General features: G+C 53.9%; 1 protein-coding gene across 2 annotated transcripts in view; it reads left to right on the top strand.

Moving 5' to 3' along the window:
* Positions 1–4,773: 4,773 nt before the first annotated feature.
* Positions 4,774–19,199, top strand: part of ZFHX3 (zinc finger homeobox 3) — a 174,288-nt gene continuing 159,862 nt past the window's right edge. Inside the window, exon 1 of one of the 2 annotated variants that reach the window (XM_055818473.1) lies at positions 4,774–4,909. The gene's annotated coding sequence lies outside the window, so the exon portion shown is untranslated. Of the gene's footprint in view, positions 4,910–5,377; positions 5,516–19,199 lie in introns of those variants that run through there. The other variant, XM_055818472.1, reaches the window with a different exon arrangement.

Genomic DNA, 19,199 nt, shown 5'->3' with positions numbered 1-19,199 from the left:
TTTGCAATCAGTCGCTGCTGATCATCTGCCCTTTCCCCCTTTGCAGACCCCTAAATAAATGTGTCTGCTCCAGCCCAGTGTATGTCAGCCTTCCCCCCTTCTTGTACGCAACTTCATGCAAACAAACTTTCTAAATGAAAAGATATCTTACCTGGACAATGCTTTGAGTATAAAGTAATAAAAACTGATAAAGCCAGACATCCCAACTCTAGTACAGGGATTTGATTGCAAATTTCCATTGCAAAGGAGTAGAGGGAACTGGAAATCTGACAAATGCCTTCAAATTGACCTGTCTTTTCACAATGCACGCTGTGTTTAAAATGAATGGCAGACTTTATCATTTGGAGCTCCTTCAAGGACTCTGGCCTTCTACGCTTTGTTCTAATTCTTCAGACACATTTCCAAGAAGCACAAAGCTACGTAAGTGGATGATATTATGGAGATATTTTTTTCCTAAGCGGGTTGTTCCCCCCCCCCACCCCCCCCCCCGCCCAATAATCTGTAAAGCCTGAATTTAAAAAGATAGCCTGGAACTTTTCCCTCACTATACCCATACATTAGCCCCCCATGCCCGGTCAGCCTCTTCCACCTCAGAGCTTTAGCCCAGCTGCCCCTGGTGCCAGGCGGAGGGTGGCAGCATGCAGCCAGCCTGGTGCCTGAGCAGCGGGATATGGCTGTGGCTCCCTAAAAATTCACCATAGTGAACCGCTTTCACCACAGCCCTATGCAAATCTGGCCCACTCCTGCCTCAGGACAGAGCTGCTCCTGAGCCGCTCAGCAGCCAAGTCATATTTCCAGGGGAGGACTTGGTCTCCTTGCAGAACCCAGGGAACCGAAGCTGCTTACCCCTATTTTACATGTCAAAGATAACAACCATCTTTTCTGAAAGTTATGTCCTGAAAGCCATATGCGCTGCCTCAGAAAAACATTTTGCTTCAAAATTGTTCCTCTTAATCTGTATACATTTTTACAAATAATAACTTTCCTTTAAAGTGCTGGTATTGGTTCCATCTGTTCAAAATATCATATAAATGAAAACTATACAATTCTATGTGCAAATACATCAGATATGCTGTGAGACAAAAAAAATAAGGTTAATCTAATAATTCAACTGCGTCTTTAGCAAGTTTCCGATGGGAAAAATCAGTCTTATTTTCCCTGCAGATCTGATACTGAGATCTTCTTTCTACTAAGTACATTAAAAGCTATTTGAACCAAAAATCCTATCCATGCATGTGTAGAGATGCATATACAGAAACAAGAGGTATCCACAGTATTACAGATGAGGCTGTATCAAGATTTCCAATTAAAGCAAGGTTAGTCCCTTCCTATATGTTAGCAACTGGATTGTCTTTTTGCCTAGAACAAAGAAATCTTAAGGGAAGTAAATTTTCTAGAGGAGAAATGCATTCACATACATGTAATTGTACCCAACGATTACTGTACAAATTATTCCTTAATTTCTTATTTTGGTGTTTGCACAGTGGTTTATCTGGCTGGCCCTGCAGTCATCATTTGTTTGTTCCCTTCTTTTCACAACCACCCACCCACCTCACCACCTTTTTCTGCACCCTGGTTAAAAATGGGAACTCTTCCATTCCCCAGCCTGCAGGCGCTCCGGACGAGGGGCACAGGGCTGCCACCCCTCAGCCTGGCCGTCCCTCCCAGCCTCATCTCCTGCCCTTGCCAGGAGGGGAGGGAAGATATCCTCGGACTTGACCCCAGCGAAGAGCCTGCTAGGGCTGGACCCAGCTCCCAGGAGGGTGGGGGGGCCACAGGGCACGCTCCCCTCTCCCCGCTTAACCCCTCCGCTCCTGGGCGCCTCTGACCCCGGCGCCCGCTGCCCTCCTCCCTTTCGGGGCACTCGGCTCACCCCGGGAGCACGAAAGAGAAGAATGCAGGAGCAGCGAGAGGCTGTCACAGGAGGGCACAGCGCAGCACGGCCAGAGGAGCAGCAGAATCGCCGGCAAGGGGGACGTTTGGTTTGTGTTAACTACCCAGACAGATGCACTCCGGCATGTTTGCATTTATGGGATCCATATGTTGTCATGGGAAATTAGAGGACAGCAACACAAAACTAGAATTCGCGATGCAAATGCAAAGAAAATGTACATGGCTACCAGACTACATTTGCACATGTTCCTCCGAAGGTGCCTATTTCTGGAGTATTGACAGTTATTAGATTTGCTTGCCACCTTCTCCACGTTTGCTTTTTCTTTGCTCTGTAAAAAGTGTGTACATAGGCAGCACCCATGCTCAGACCGGTCCACCAGCTCTACATACAGCCTCTGGTGAAAGCACGCACCACTTCTAAGTTACACCAAGTACTAAAAGACAAGGGTGACTTTATTCTCGCCTCAACTTCATCATTAAAACATGTTTGTTTCATATTCAGCAAGAACAACAGTTACAAATTACATGCACCTTTACAGAGAGCACACCAAGCAGCTCTGAAAAATTCTACTTGCCCCAGGGCTTGTTGGTTTGGGTGTTTCGGGTTTTTTTGTTTTCTTTTTTCCCTTCTCCTCTTTTTTTGGTTGGGGTTGGTTTTCTTGGGTTTTGGGTTTGGAGTTTTTGGTGGGTTTTTTTTGAAAGGGCAAGTAAAGTTAACAATTATTCTTCCATAAAGCAAGGCAAACATACTTTGAACAGGGTCTGACAAATTTTTAAGGGTAGCTTTTAAAGGCAAACTGGTAACATACTGGAGTCTATCCATTTAACAAACCGTAAGAACTCATACACAGCATGCGCATTATAACAGTACACATCAGTGCTGCATTTATAATATTCAAATAACTATGGTACGTATTAAACCTCAATTCTTAAAACCTGTGAACATCTTCCAAATGCAAGACACTTCCAGTAATGTATCAAGTAGTACAGCCCTTCTTCAAATTTCTAATAGTCTGTCCTCTTCTTTCACCACCACCCCCCCATCCCACTTAAAGGGACTTGTCAAAATTTCAAATGACTACCCCCACGTTAAGAAACATGGAAAGCTTGATAGATTTAATTAGAAATACTTACTAACAAACATGCAGTTTATTACCTTTCAGTATAAAATACATCTACATTAAGGTTCTCCCAAATGGAAAAACTGACCGCAACTGCATTCCTTGTTCAATGCTATGAAACAAACCAGGAAGTTAATTATTTGGGTTACTATTAAAAATAAAAATTAAAAAAAAAAAGGAAAAGGAAAAAAAAGAGACAATTTTAAAAGCTTCTTTAGATTTTTTCAAGAGAGATGATTTAGTTCAGCTGCATTTTTGCCAGTAAGAAAACAGTCTCTTAGAGAAGGATGAAGAAAACATATTCCTGAAGCCTGGATAGAGCTTCTGTACTGGTTCACCTCCTCCTAAAATTCAAATCCCATGTTCCCAGCGATCATCTACATTTTTCGCTAGGGCTGGAATGGGGAGGGAAAAGCTGCTGGAAATAAAAATTTTAAATAATAATCGCAGATGGACCCGAACAGAAAGTGAAAAATGTTACCGTAAAGGCTAGAGAAATATTTATTTAATCAAAGCAGAGGTTCTGTTGGGACTGGAGGAATGTTGCATCCTTTCCTAAAAAAGAAAAAAAAAGGGGGGGAAAAAAAAAAAAAAGAGGAGGGGGTGGGGGGAGAAAAGAGAAAGCAAGAAAGAAAAAAGGCAGAGGCACAGCCGCCTCCTGGAGTTCCCCATTGTCCGGGGCTATAGAGAGCCCCAGAATGGCATTAAACTCACAAAAGGCATATTGTGCAGGGGACAAAAAAAGCCCCTTCTTCTACAATAACTTTTAGCTTCTTATTTTTAGAAAATGACAAAGCTGTTGCCAGCAATGGCTGGTGAAACCTGTAGCCCAGCTCCCAGCGAGGCTGGACGCGGCCGTATTGATCCGCTGCCCCGCTCGAACGGCGGCCGCAAAGTTTGCACGGGAGCGGGGCCGGGCCGGGCCGCGCCGCGGGGATGCTGCGGGGATGCTGCGGGATGCGGCAGGGCCGCGCTTCGCGCCCGCGGCCCGCCCCGCGGCTGCGCGGGCACAAAGTTGCGCTCGCTGCCGGCCGCAACTTCCCGGGCTCCTCCCGGGGAAACTTCGGCGGCGGCGGCGGGGGTCGTTCCTCGCCCTGCCCTGCCCTGCGCGGGGCGGCGCCCGGGGCGCGGGGGCAGGTGGCCCCGCGGAGCGCCCCGCCGCCGCGGAGCGGAGCGCGGCCGATCGGAGCGGCGCGGAACGGAACGCCCGGCGGCCCGCGCACTCCCTCCCCGGCGCGGCGCTGCGCGGCAGGGCGCGGAGCGGAGCCCCCCCCGCCGCGGGCTGGGGGCCGGCCGCTTGCCCCAAGTTTCGGTGCGGCGCCGCCGCCGCCGCCGCGCTCCCCCCGCCCGCTCCTGCTCGCTCGCTCCCTCCCCCGCCGCCTGGGCTGAATCTTATTGATCCAGAAGGTGGCTAATTAGCCCTTCCCGTCGTGCCTGGGTAATGAGGCACATGCGCACTGCACTAATCAGCCATTTTTTGCAGGAAACTAATTAGCAGAATAAAGATCCAAAGAGTTTTTTTTCTTCCCAATCATCAGATCTGAGTCCGGGCGCTTCCTGCTCCGGCGACCGCCAGCCCCGCCGCCCGCTCCGCTCCGCGCCGCTCCGCCCCGACCCGACCGCCGCCGCCGCCGCTGCTGCTGCCGCCGCCCGCGGCCCCCTCTCTCCGGGGGGCTGCAAACTCCCCGACAACGATGCTGCTGCTGGGCAGCGGCGGCGGCGGCGGCGGCTCCCGCTCGGCTCCGGCTGCTGCCCCCGGCTCCCGCTGCTGCTGCCCCGGGCCCCTCCGCGGAGCGCGCTCCTGCCGCCGCAGCCGCCGCAGCCTGCATGGGATCTGTAGCCCCCGCGCCGCCGCCCGGGATTAAAAGCGCCGCCGCCGCCGGAGCAGCGACCGCGTAAGTGGCAACTTTTCTGCCCTGTCCCCCGCTCGGGCTCCTCCTGCTCGGGGCGCCCGGGCTGCTTTGCATGGGGCTGGTCCGGCCCCCCCTCCCGCCCGCTCCCACCCACCGCCCCGGATCCCCCAGCAAACTTTGTGCCGCTCGCCGTCCCGGAGCCCCGCCGCCGCCGCCGGGGACGCGCAGGTGCCGGCGCCGCGGGGGCCGCTGCGCGCCCGCGGAGCCCCCGCCCCGCCCGCCGGCCATGGCCCCGGGGCGCGGAGCGGGCGCGGAGCGGCGTGCGGCGCTGCCCGGCTTTGTGCGCGGCGGGGCGGGCGGCGGGGCGCGGGTAGCGGCCGGCGGGGCCCGGCCCGGCCTCGGAGGGACGCGCGTTCCGCGCCGGAGCGGCGGGGGCTCGGCGGGGGCTCGGCGGGGCCGGCGCCTCCCGGGACCCGCTCGCGCGGCGGGCGGTGGCGCGGGCGGGCCCGTGGGTGCCCCGTGGGTGCCCCGCGCCCGCTCCGCGCCGGTGACGCGCTGCAAAACAAAGGGGCGAAGAAGTGCCCGAACTGCCCCGGCCCCGCGGCCCGGCCCCGCCGGAGCTGCCCCGCAGCGGCCTTGCGAGCGAGAGTAATTACGATTTTTGTTTTCCGCGGGCAGGCTCAGTTTTGGGAAGAATGCGGCGAGGGGGATGGGAGAGGTGAAGGCAGCAAACGCCACTGTAGGCCGATCCCCCCTTCTCAGTTTCAGTTTTTAATTACTTAATGCTGAATCGCACGGCGCTTATCTAAATATTTGCAAATGCTCTTTCCTATTGATTCCTCTGAATAAACTGTGCTGCTCGCCCGCGGAGGGAAGGCGATTCTTGCTCTCCTGAAACTAACCCTCCAGAGGAGAGTGTGTGTTTGTGGGGGGCACACGTACGCCTGTGTCTGTGTGTATACGCGTATGTATGTGGTACGCACACGCGGGTTTCTTACTGTGAGTTATTTATAATTTGGGTTGCGGTTTTGTGTGTTTTTTTCTTTTTCCTTTCTTCTCTTTTTATTACAATTGTTAAACTCCCCCCCCCCCTTTTTTTTTAATTTTTTTTTTTTTTTTATTCCGAGAAAGGTCTGTTTCAAGCTGCTCAAAGCTGCTCATGGGTATGTCTTGTACTTTGTGCGGATATGTAACATATATACGCGCCACTTCCTCAGCCGTCTGTCCGTCTTTCTCCTCTTCTCGCTCCTGTTTAATATGGAGCAATTTTCTGGAGGCTCGGTGACTCCCTCCTTAGGGTCACATTGAGTTCGAATCCGACTGAAGGTGCAGGAATCCTGCGACGGGGGAAATAAGAGAATAGAGAGAACGGGGTCAAGTTGGCTGCTTAGAGGCCAAAACTCCCACAGCTGCCTTTAAAATTATATATATAATATTTGGCTTTCCTCACCATATTACAAATTGCAGCCTCCCCTTTCAGGTATTTTCTTTACAGCTTAAAGCCCTCTCCTTCCTTCTGCCTCCCCCCCCCCCCCCCCACGCCCCCTGTTAGTGGAGAAGGGGGGGCGGGAGGAGGGAAAATAATAAGGAAAGAAATGGGGAGGGGGGGCAGAGGGGAAAAAATAAACCCCATTGAGTTTAGGCAAATAAGGTTTGGTCTCCGTATCCTATTACAAAGCACTTTGAATATGCAAGACATCACACAAGACCAGTTATTCCAGTTACGACAAACTTAAAAAGAGAAAAAAAAGAGAGGCATGTTTAGATTGTAATTTGTTAGAGCAAGAATCGTATTTAAAACTCTGTCTTTTAATTTTTTTTCCAGCCTTGCATTGTATCCAGCCTTTTTCTGATGTCTAGGTGTTTTTTTTTTCATTATTATTATTATTAAAATCTTTCCGTTGAGTTTAGGAAGACTGCTGCGAGCAACACATTTTCTGTATTTTTGTTCCTGTATCTTGGAGGAGAGTTGGCAGGGATTCTGTGGTTTGCAGTTACACAATATGTTATCATGTTTTTAATCACTAAATCATTGCGGTGGTTATAGATTTACAGTCTTAGGGCATTACTGAGAGGAGCAGCGCAGACCGTATGTGCGGGAACACACGAGAGCATGCAGTGAACATGCTCGTGAACTTTGCTTTTAAATCGCTCCCCGGCCGAGCCCAGGCGGAGCGGAGCCGCGTCCCGGCATCGCCCCTCCGTGCACTGGGGGAAGTTCGTGCCGCCCTCCCGGTGGGCGCCGTGCGGGCCCGTCCCGCGGTACGGGCGGCCAGGGGGCCGGGGCCGCGGCCGCCACCTGCGCCGGGCCGGGGGACAGGCCGCCCCGCCGGCCGCTCCGCGCCCGGTTCCCCCTTTATTATGTAACAGAGCCCTCGGCAGCATTAAAAATTCAGCATTACAAGCCGATTGTAATGCTCCTCATTAGGGAGCACTGTCTGGTCCGGCGTTAAGCGCAAGCCGGAGCGTGGCTCTTCGGCGGCAGCACCGGCGGAGGCCGGGGAGCTGCCGCGCGGGGGTCGGCCGCGGAGCGGGGCGTCCCGGGCCCCGCGGGCGGCAGCAGGGCCGCGCCGGGCTCCGCTCTGCCCCCCGGGCCGGGCCCTCCCTCCCGCGCCGGCCTCGGTGCGGGAGCCGCCTTGCGAGCTGCCCCCGCGTCCCGCAGGCCGCCTTCGGCCGGGAACAAAAGCCGCGAAAAGGCCTGTGAGAGGGGAGAGAAACTCCGCGCCTGGACGCGGAGGTCGCTTGGCTGCATCAGTGTATTTTTTTTTCCGCCCCTTCTTTCCCTGTGAGGCGCGGCGGCCTCGGGAGGAGTGGGCAGCAGGAGGGTGGCCACGGCCCCTCTCCGGCGCTGGCCCTGGGCTGCGGAGCCCCGTGCCCTCCCGCCCTGCGCTGCCTTTTGTTCCCGCAGGACCGAGCCGAGGTGCTGCGAGGTGGATGGAGGCGGCGCGGGCAGCCCCGCGTGCCTGGCACCTTCGCCTGGCCTTGTCGTGGCGGCTGTCAAACCAGGGCCCGGCGGTGGCCGTGTTGACAAAACTGGAGGCCTGTGTCCCTCTGTCATCTCTCTGGTTTGACCCCCCATCCTGGGTCCCGTTGGTGGTGTCGTGCCAGAGGCTGGGAGCAGTGTGGAGGAACAGATTTACTTTGGGCCTGACCAGCAGTTGAATGGCTTCAGCGGGGATCACTAAATCCCAAATGGATGGACATATGGCCAGCTGCATTAGCCACCCCATTAACACTTCCTTCTGCTTTCCAAAATAATAATAATAATAATGATGAAAAAAAAACCCCGTTGTGTGGAGAACCTGAAAAATTACTGGCAGTCTTTTACATCAACTTTATTCACGCGCTGCGTTCTGCTGGGGCACGGCTTCCTTGCGTGAGCGTTTTCGCCGCTGGTGTCACTCGGTCGTGTGCAGTTGAAGAGTTTTCAGCAGCCTCCTTCCCGTGGGCGCTGGCGGTGCCGGTGCACGCTGGCCCTGCTGCAGCCGCCTTCGTGCTGGCGATAGCGGTGTGGTTCAGGAGGACTGCAAAGAGGCCGAGCGTTTCACGGCTCCCCGCTCCCCTTGGCCAAGTGCACAGCCGAGGTTCGGCCTTTGTGTGGCTTCGGGGGCCGCATGCTGGTGGGAGCATCCGGCTGGTGGGAGAGGTGGGCTGCGAACAAAGCCGGGTCCTGCGTGCTCCCCCCGGTCTGGCCACGTGCGGGACCCCCGCGCCACTCACAGGGCTATGCCTGTCCTGCGTGCTCCTGTGGCCAACGCGCTGACCGCGGGTGCTTCGCCAGGGAGAGGCCCCTGGGGCCGGAGTGGGGTGCCCGGGGGGCTCCCCCTCGGCGCTGCGCCTCGGTTCTTGCGGTGGGGCATCCCCCGGGGGAAGCCAGCCCCAGCGGCCATGGGGGAGGCGAGGGGAGAGCAGCGTGAAGGAGCTCCCACGCTGGGGAGCGGGACTGCCCTTCCCTCCTCCCTCCCGCCCTCGCCAGCCAAAGTTCAGGCCGGGTGTCCAGTGCGTGGCAGCGATGGGGCTGTCAAGGGCTGTCGTGGCAGGAGAGTGGGAATCAAAACATCTGTGCGCAGGCCTGGGCGCCGCAGCCTCTAATGGTTTTGACGGAGCTGTTGTGGTCTGTTGTCTGGAAAATCTGCATTCTGCGCCGTGCCCGAGGGGGGCCGCGGCACCGCAGACCGTGGCGGTACCTAAATATAACCGCATCGCGCTGTGGGGTGAGGTGAGGGCAGGAGGGAGCAGGGCTGCCCGTCCCGCCTCCTGCTTTGTCTCTGAGCTGCGATTCATGCATTTTTGTTTGCTCCTGAGGTTGGGTTTGTGTGTAGGCAGGGATTGGAGAAACAAATAAATTCCAGCTAGTTTTAAAAAACAAAACAAAAAAATACCAACCAAAAACCCCACAACCAACCCAACCCAGGGTGGATGAGTTGGGCTTCCCTCGCTGCCGGCAGCCTGTGGTCCTCACCTCTGGGTCAGGGATCCTACCAGACCCCGAGCCCCACAGCCGCTGCTGGGGGAGACGGCTGTGCCAGCTGCCTGCATCACTGTTTCTCTGTCCCCCTGTAGATGCTGCGGGGTCTTTCTGGGGTCCTGCTGTGCCAGTGGGGAGCGAGCGCTTCCCAGTGCTTCCTCGTAGGCTCCGCTGGACAGACATCCACCTGTCGGGGCAGAAGGTGGGTGTTCATCTCCGCAGCAGCACTGACCGCAGAGCGGTGGCATTCTGCGCCAGGTACGCGCTCTGTGGGTTTCCAGAGGCAGATTGTAAATACACTTTAAAGTTCATTCCTGCCTGAAATTATTTTGCAGATGGGGGTGCTGGGAAGGCAGACCTGTGCCTGCGGCCACCCGGGCCACAGCTGGCAGGTGGCTCCTGGCATGTCCCGGGAGCCGCTGAGGCCGAAGGACGGTGGGACAGTGTGGGTGCTGTGGAGCCCTGCTGCTGGCAGGCTGCAGCCACCCTGTGTTGCCCTTGAGTTTGCTGATGGGAGAAAGACACTTAGCTGTTGATTGTAATTTCATTATGTCACAAGTGCTAAACATGCCTCTTGCTAATAAAAGGCAAAGCAGAGCAGCAATATTTTCTTCTCCCTCCCCCCCTCCCCCCCCCCAAGAAAACAAAAATTTCCCAGCATTTTGGATGGTGTGGTGTGCGTTGCTGGGGCGCAGGAGGGTGCTGGCCCTGCAGAGCTCGGGCTTTCGGGGCTTAAGCTTGGTGAGGGCTGAGCCACACAGGTACCTTCGCTCGGCAGTGACGCTAGAGCAGTTGATGTGCGTGGCAGTTCTGGTAAAAGGTTTACTCCCTCCCCCTGCCCTAGTATCTGGGAAAGTGGAGCCTGCAGGGCCTGTAACACGTTAGCTCTTAGTAAATGTTTATTTTGATGACCCGAGCGTGCCTGCTGGAGAGTCGGCCCTTCCTCGGGGAGGATGGGAGCAGACGTGCTGCGGGATCTGCTCCCAACCCCTCGTGTCCTCAGCAGCGGCAGTGAAGCACCCTGCATCCTGCCTCGCGTTTGCCTCAGACTCCCAGCCTGCTTCCCTGGCTGGTGGTAGACGAGCTCCAAAATGGCTGGTTGGCTTGGTTTGGTAGCAGGAGTTTTAACCCTCCTTTTGCCGTGCTGCCACCGACTGTCTTATGCAAGCAGACTGATGCTCGCCATGGAATTCAGAGCACGTACTTAAATGTTGATAGTAACATCGTAATGATGTGCTTGATCCTGCAAGGTTGGGTTGCTGGGTTTCCTGAATGTCAGTGATGTCTGGTGATGGGCTTGGAGACTTTTTGGTCTTTCCTTATTGTTACAACAGAGTTGAGTGAAGAAGAGGGAGGCGAGGGGGGTGCAGAGGCACAGCCAGCTGAGTTGCAGTCAGGTGTACATTGTTTGGGCTGAGATTTGTGCTCAGGTGCACGTTGTTTGCACTGAGATTTGTGCTCAGGTGCACCTTGTTTGAGATGATGCAGAATCTGGGGTTTCTCCACCTGTGTATTTTTGGTGAGGTACTGCATGACGGAAGTTAGCAGTCCTGGAGGTTAGTTTGGAAGACCGAGTAGGAGTGCATGAAGCACAGACCTTCTTGTCTTAGGCACATATTTGAGAGTCATGGAATCTACTAACTAGAGCCGTTCCTGCGGTGTGAAGATGTTCTGGATTCAGGCTGTGCACACCAGCTTGTGCGTTTCACCTGTATCTCTTACGTTGCAGAAGCTGGTGCACAGATCCTCAGACACCTCGGGAAGCGGAGCAAAACGGAGGCTGCCCCTGACATGCTGGGGTGAAGCGAGTTCCTGCAGTACGGCCGCGGAGGTGATGCCATGAGGCTGTGGTTCCTTCGGTTTGCTCCGTTTGACAGCATTTTAGGTGTCAATGCGCAGTGGCGGGAGCTGGTCTCAGATGAGCTTCAGCCGCGTGCGGTGGCTGCTGGTGTTTTGGCACCCGCTGAGGAGTGGTACTGCTGGGCAGTGCTGCTGGGGTGGTCTTCGCTCCCTGTGTGTGTCCTCTGGCCGGGCTGCAGTTACTTTGTGCCTGCCGGTGTGTGAGCACGCCAAACCCTGCAGAGCGGCCGTGGGCTGGCCGGAGGAGCCGAGTGCGGCTGGCCTCCGCGTCCCCGCTGTCCTTGCGCGGTTCCCATCGGCAGCCCCTGACTGTGCCAGACAGAACTGTAGATGTCAGGCTTTGCACAGAAAGGAACAGGAGGAGGGAGGGCGAGGGAGATACGAGCACGCTGCGTCGGGGCTGAGAGTTTCAAATTAACCTTCTGCTTTGTTGGTGTCCAAAGCGGGGCACCCCCAGCGTAACGCAGGCTGAGGGGGCTGGCTGTGGTTTACGGCAGGGAGCGGGGCAGGGGCCAGGCCGGCGGCGCCTCTGGTGCTGGGGCCGGGAGCAGGGCTGCCCTCCCCGGTGGCGCTGGGGACGAGGGGACAGCGGGTGCCTGGGGTGGTGGTGGGCCCGGCGGCTGGAGGCAAAGGCACCTGGTGGGTCCCAGCGGGGCTCACCACCCCCCCAGCGCACTGCAGTCAGCGCCTTCACCTCCAGCTTGGCGGAACGGGAGCTCTGGCCTTCCCTCTGGGAGACGGGTCTGCAGCACCCAGGTGTTTGCTCCTCGCATGCTCCTTCAGATGTCAAAGCCTGAATGTCTCCTCTTTAATTTTCTCCTGTTAATTTTGTCCCTTTTAGTCTTACATACTTCCTTCCCCAATTCCTTTCTTCTTGCTGTTTTTCATCTTCCGTAGAGACAGTTAAAAGCAGCTTAACACTGTGAGCTTGTTTGGAAGTCAAAAGATCTGTTTTAGCTCTGACGCTGACTTTGGGCAAGCCACCAAATGTTTGCCTCAGCTGGAGTATGAAATGGGATAATACATAGTTCACATGCAGAGACTGTAAGTGGGGGTTAATTATGAAAAATCATAACGTGTCTTAAATTCCTGTAGCATTGTTACATCCTTAAATCTTGTTCTTTGTTACTTTCTCAGTTGTTGTCCTCCCCCCTTCCAGATAACTCACAAGCTGTTATGCTTTGTTCCCGCTGCTTTCTGGTACACAAATACCTTCCTACCCCAGGCTGCAGTGCTCCAGCTGTGATTGCACTGGAGCCCTTAGAGGAGGATGCCCTCTCCTTTTCGATCCTCAACCGAGATGAAGTAATTAATGTTGTAGGCCTGCCTTGTTTTCCCAGTGCTTTGCATGTGCCAGGGGATTTGGTACTGGCACCTGGGAGAGGAGCAAGGTGGCCGGGGTGAACCCCACGGGGCTGAGCATCCTGCGGTACCAGTGTGTCACGCAAGTGGCCGTTCTTCCAGACAGCGCTGCTTCCTCTGCATCCTCGACGCAGTTGCTGCTTGCGTTGGTTGCAGGCCTTGTTCTGCGGGATCATTGCCAGTCCTGCTTTGGTTGACTTTTATTAGGGTGGGGGAGGAGAGGTGATTCTCCATGTCCGAGCCAGGTTTTGTGCTAGGGGAGCGTGTGCGATGAGTGCCAGCCCTGCTTGCGGGGTGGGGATGGGGGGGGGTACCTGCCACACTGGGAGTGGCTGGGGAGCAGAGGCGTCACCCAGAGCAGCTTGGCATCTCCCGGCAGGTCAGTTGTACTGAGAGTTGTGCTCTGGTATTGGAGAAGTGGGGCTGGTTGCTCTTAGTTTTGTAACATCTTTTCGCTCTTCCTGTTTCCACTCCTTTCTGGAGTGCAGAGAAGCGGTGTGGAGGAGGCCTGGTCATGTTGGCCAGGGTTTGTCTTCTCGAGAGAGTTCAAGTCTAAGCAGAGCCACGTCTGAAGGTATAGGCAGGCATATATTTTGAACTCCATCCTGTTGCTCAGGGTGAGCTCCTGTAGGCATCGCGTTGGCTCCGCAGTGCAGCTGGTGGAGGAGGTGCCGTGGAGGAATGTACCAGCGCTTGGGTTGGGTTATTGGCCGAGGAGCGAGGACGGTGGAAGAGAAGTGTGTGCTTCTCTCACGACAGGCTGATGCTGGAGGAGGACCAGCAGGATGTGTGTTGTGGTGATACAGCGTGGCTCGCAGAGGGGAGAGGAGGTGGTGCACCAGGCGTTGCTGCCAGCCTGAGCCCTTTGCTTGCTGCGCTGTTGCACGTGGAGCGGGATGTGTGCTGGTGTGGGGTGCCCGGCCCCTTGAGGGGCAGTCAAGACCTCGTGCCCCTCTGCTGTTTAAGAAACCAGTTACTTGGTGAATAGCAGCGTCAGTCTGAAGGAGCTGCCACAGACTTTTTTCCTTGGTTGCCTTATTTTAACCAGCCTCTCCACTGTTTCCTCTTTATTTTGAGTGGCGTGGAAGTCCTGGAGGTTTGCATGAGATCCTGGAAATTCCCCAGGTGGTGGGTCCGGTGCCAGCACAGCCCTGAGTGAAAAGCTCCCTTTATGGCGGGCTTGCAGTGGTTTCACCTGGAACTGCAGATGTTTGAGCAGCTGAGCCAAGCTCTGGAAGCGCCCAGGGGATTGCTCCAAGTGCACAGAGGAGGGTTGAGCTCTACTCTGTGCAGCTTTGGCTGGGGTCAGCCTCGTGGAAGGGGTAGCGCAACTGAACTCTCTTCGCTTGAAACCTCCCAGCTGTGCCCGGGGCTGTGGACTTGGTTGCCAGAAGCCCGCTGCAAGGTCCTCCTGCTGTTGGCAATGCGATTGGAAGTGTCCAGCCAACCACTCCTCCATCGGTGCTTTTCTGAGTAGCATCACCTTGTGTCTGTGAAGCAAGGGGTGCTTGCTCCTCGGAGTTGTGATTTCCTTGTGTTTCATCTGAGTGGCCGCTGGGCTGTGAAACCGTCTTGTTACTTCAGGCAAAAGCTGGATGCTGGGACCCCGTTTTTTCTTCCTTCAGCCATCTTTTTCTCAGTTCCTCCTTGCTTCTGGGTGCAAAGTCCGTGAAGTAGCAATGATAAGTGAAATGCTTTCCGTGAGATTCTGCAAGAAGCACTGACCCTCCTCTGGAGGTGGTGGATTACATGGTGTCCCCGTCACTGGCCTTCAGCTGTCTGCTGAGCTCCATCCTCTGTCGGAAGCCCAGCTGGGCCTCTTCTGGTGTGCTGAGGCAGGGCCACTGCAGCGGTGGCCTGCTGAATTGCTGCGGCTAAATGAGAAATACCCAAGTGGGGTTTATTACAGAAAGCAAAGAGCGCAAGTGAGCCAGCTCCCTCCTTCCCGCCCGCCTCTGCCCCGGCAGGAGGAGGTGGGTGCCTCACGGAGCTTTGCAGAGGATTTAGGTGCCACCTTGATAGAAATGAACTGGCCAGCAGGATGTTTGGGAGCGAAGCTCTTGTCTGCTGCTGGATTCGTGCTGTGCCTCCCTCAGCTGGAGCTGGCAGGAGTGGTGGGGGCGGGGAGGGGGGCTGTGGTGCACCCCTGCCACGGGCTCTCTAGGTGGGTTGGGGCGGTTGGGTCACCCCGCTGAAGCTCCCCACAGCTGGGCCCAGGAGAACGTGGGTGGAGAGGTGTCAGAGCCTGGTGCCCAGTGGGTCTTCTGCATTTTAAAAATCAAAAAAAGATGGGGAAGCAAGGCAAGCTGCAGCCTTCCATTTCGACGTAGCGTGCCAGAAGAGAAAAGATGGTATTTTTGTCACAATTTTCCCCATTCAAAATAACAGGGATATCAGAAGTTGCTTCTGTGTCGTGTTGGAGGCCTTGCTGTATTATGGAGCGGGAATGGGCGCTTTCTCAACTTCTATTTTAATTTACTGTCGTTAAGACTCCCACACTCTTTGTTATGCTGTTACCTGGTTGCTGCGCGGTGCAGCCCCTATGCATGGTGCTGAGCGGTGCTCTGCGCTGCCCCTCACCTGTGTGGCTCTGGGAGGGGGGAGCAGGGGCCGGGGCAGCCCTCTGAGGGCAGCATGGGCGGCAAGGGTGCCTTCGGGAAGGGGAGCCACCTTCCCACCTCTGCGCCCCAGCTCATCTGCAGAGGATGTGATGGATACGGCATGAGGATCCCAGGGCAGTGTTTAGCTGCGGAGATGATGTTTGTAACTGCTTTGGGGGACTGCCTCTGCCTTCCTGACAACCAGAAATAAGAGGACCAAGAATCTCATGGTACAGATCCTTTACAAAAGGAGAAGATAATGATAAAATAAGGCTTCTTTTGGTACAAACAACTACTTTGGACAATGCAGCAGAAAGGATATAGGGTTTGTTCTTTAATGTTTTCATTGTGTGCGGAGTGTAAAAGTTGGTTTTGGTTTGTGTCTTTTTGTGGTGGTTTTTTTTTTTTTTTTGAGGTTCCTTCTTCCTTGTATGAGCCTCTTGCACAGCAGAGGAAGAGAAACGTTCAACAAAAATGGAGCATGTGTTTTCCTAAAATGAGATTGCTGTGGCATGTTTAGGACTTGAAACTGTGTGACTTTGAAGTTGACTTCATTTCACGCTGCTGATATCCTTTTAACTGTCTTAAGTAAACAATGCAATTCAGCTCTGAAAAGTGTCTTGTAAAAAGCTGTGCTTGGTTTCTAATTCTGACTGTTTAGAAGATTTTCATGACAAATACCCTTTGCTTACCAGCAACCCTTCCTACTTAGAAAAGTTTGCCTTGATTTATTATTATTTTTTCAAAGGATTTAATTACACATTAGAATGCCCTGTGGACATTATTTTCAGTTCAAGAATGGTTTACTTTAGTTTGGCTTAATTGAATTGGAAACAGTTACAAGCTGTACCAAAGCTAGTTGATTTTGAACCAAAACAAGAATGTCCCACAAGCAGGTTTACACCAGGGTGAGCAGATCGTGCTACATTCACAGGCTGTACACTGAATTTCTGTTGTTTACTCATGTATGTGGACTCTGGGCAAGTAAACCTCAGAGAGGGCTCAGCACCACCTGTGGTGCTGTGCAGGGGTAAGAGGAGGCAGAAGCAAGAAGGATGTTGCAGACGCCATCATTCTACGTATATTTGAAGCTGATACTGCTGCTAAGGGCAGTCTTGCCCTGGATGTTTTTTCTTTTTGCTGGCACAGAGCTTTGGTGCAGTGGCATGGGGAAGTAGTTTAGGGAAGAGACCTGGCTTAGAAAAACACTGCCAAAGGAGAAAAAAATAAAGCTTCCTCAAAATATTTTTATTTTGGTTGTTTTTTTGCCGGCTTCCCTTTAATTTGAAATAATCATTTGATACAGTGTGTTGCTGCAGAAATCGATGTGCCAAAGCAGAGAGGGGGAGTGCGGAGGCAGGGATGGGTGTCCTTCCCAAAGGAGCGATGGCAGGAGGGCGGCTTGTTGTGCTGCCGTGTGAGCTTAAACCGTGTGTTGAATTAGGGCCAAAGTGTGCATTTGGTGTAGGGCTGCTGTAGAGGAAGGCGCTGCTTTTCGCATATTTTTTTTTGTTTGTTTTGGTTTTTGTTTTTTTTTACATTATTTCATTTTGTTAAGTGTTTTCATCTCCTTTCAGGAGTACGGTGTGGTTAAACTTAAAGGTTCCCTGTGTGGCCTGGAAGGGCCCTGTGCAGCCACACTGTCCTCCTGCTTTGGGAGCAGGAGCTGGTCCCCACAGTGCCCTGGGCTCCTTCTGAGCGGTCCTCTCCTCTTGGGAGCCCTGGCGCAGGCAGCTGGTGCTTCTGCTTGGGGCTGAAGGTAGGAATTGCTGAACCCTGCCGGCGGGCTAGCCGAGCAGCCGGGGCCTTGTCCCTGGGCACTGCTGCGTGCTGCGCCTGCACGGCGGCCACTCCGCTGCAGGTCTGGTGCCCTGGCGAGTTCTGCCACCCCACCTTCCCGTTCTTCAGTATTTTCCTCGGCTTAAATAAATAAATAAATGGCTTTGCTTTCCCCTGGTCCCCTGCAGCAGCACTGGCAGTGTTACTCTGAAGGAACTGTCTCCTGTTCTCCAAGAGGTCTGTGTGTGCCCCCAGGTAACCCCATCTCCTCCCTCCTGTCCTCTGTTCCGTGTTCTTTGCAGTTCTAAACCAAATATTTGCTGCAGGTTTTAAAACTGATTTTGTTTTTATTTAAGCAATTGCATAATAACATTCAGAAGGAGTCTCTTTCATGTGTCTACTAACACTGTCAAGGTCTGGAATGTAACTGGCGCAGTAGAGGGGATGGCAGGGAGCTGCACAGGCCACAGTGGAGGGGAGAGCTGGCTGAGCACATGCAGCGTGCTTTTCCCTGATGGCAGGTTGTACTGGGGTTGGATTTTGCTCCTGGACGTCAGCTGTGTTTGCGCAGTATTCTTGTGTTTGTAAGTCACGGCCAGGTACGTTCCGCCCGCACACCCACCTGTGGGCAGCGGGGGCTGCGCTGGAGGCTGCTGCCTGCGCAGTGCTGCGCGCTCGGCCCCCTTACTCGCCACTTGTGCGAACAGGGCAGTGGAGGCGAGACTGTTGGACCGCTGCTCCTTCTCCGCTCTCTGTAGCAAAGTGCGGGGGTTTTTATCTACTCAAAGCTGAACTTGCGTGATAAGGCCAACGCAAGCGAGAGAACTTCGCCAGGTTTGCTGAAACGTTTCAGTTGTGGGTGAAGCGATGCAGCAGTGTTGTGTGGGCACGCTGACTTGTGTGCGATGCTGTGCCAACCCTCCTTGGGTGTCCGGCTGGGGTGTCGCACTCGGTTACCTCCATCAGTTGCTATACCGGTTTAGCTGCATTGGTGCAGCCTTTAGCTCAACTCCCCATCACTTCAGCCTTGTCCCCCAGCGGGCAGGGGCATCGTTGTACAGATACCCATTTTCCTGGTCATTGAAGAATGATTCTGAGCCCCTCCCCCAGTCTGATTGTTTCTACAGGCTGATGATTTCTTTAGTGGTTTATTCAGTATAGAGTCATTAGTGAAGAAAAACTTCATACCACGGAGTGAAAATGTGAGCTGAACAATTGGCTTCCAAGTCAGGACAAATAAAAGTGGTTACTCCTGCAAACACGCACGCCAGAGCTTGAACAAGAAGGATGATTTCTGAATCAGATGATGCAGGACATGGGAATGGGAACTGCTGTTAGAAGCTGTTGTGATTTCTTTGATAACATCTGTTTTGAAACTTTGCATTTAGGGGGAAAAAGCCTAGTCTAGACTATTTCAACTTTAATACTCTTTCAGAACAATTTAGTTATGTATTATCTGCTGTGGTGGGGAAGCTCGTCCTGCTTGTCTTGCATGATCGTTCAAACTTGGCTACTGTTTAGATGTGTCATGCTGCGGCCTCTCTAAGAAACCAGGCATGCTCAGTGACTGCAGATAAGGAGGTAATGTATTTCTAAACACTATATTGAAAACGCCTGCCTGGGTGTAGTTTAATGTACGTTTCCCATTTACAGCGGGGCTTCGTGTAGCTCGTGGCAGGGAAGCAGGCAGCCCCTGGCCGGTCTGCAGAATCGGCGCTGCGACGGTTTGCTTTCTGCCAGAGCTGACAGTCTGTGCTCAGAGTTGCAGTGACGAGAAACTTTCATTTAATAAAAGTCACCGTGGAAGGGTTCTTGGGATCTTGCCAGGGAGAGTTTCCTGTTTAAAATTAGAAATTGGATTTTTTTTCTTTATGAAGCCTTGATGTGAACTGGTAATTGCTAGAGGTTTCTTTTAAATCCTAAGATGCCACTTGGGGGTGGGTGGGGGAAACAAGCAGAACCCCAGAAGAGTGGAATTGCAGATTTTGACTTTTTGTGAGAGGAAGAAGAGTAAGTTTTTGTAGCATTGTGTCCTCTTCTCAGTGGTAATAAGTGTCTCATTAGGCAAATGCAAAGTGTGCAAATGCAGAGAGATCCCATTTGGTCCCAGTCCTTGCCACGCATGCTGGGGAGGGTCGGAGCTGCTTGGGGCTGCACTGCTGAACAGCCTCTGCTGATGCTGGAGAAAGTGCCAAAAATCTCAGCAGTGGGGAGGCAAGCTCAGATGAAATAGAGTGATAAAGCAAATGGCTCTACTTGTGGC

The sequence above is a fragment of the Falco peregrinus genome, chromosome 14 (genome assembly GCF_023634155.1).
Source record: "Falco peregrinus isolate bFalPer1 chromosome 14, bFalPer1.pri, whole genome shotgun sequence".
NCBI classification, from domain to species: Eukaryota; Metazoa; Chordata; class Aves; order Falconiformes; family Falconidae; genus Falco; species Falco peregrinus.
The sequence above is the reverse complement of the archived record's forward strand: the minus strand, read 5'-3'. Positions and strand labels throughout refer to the sequence as shown.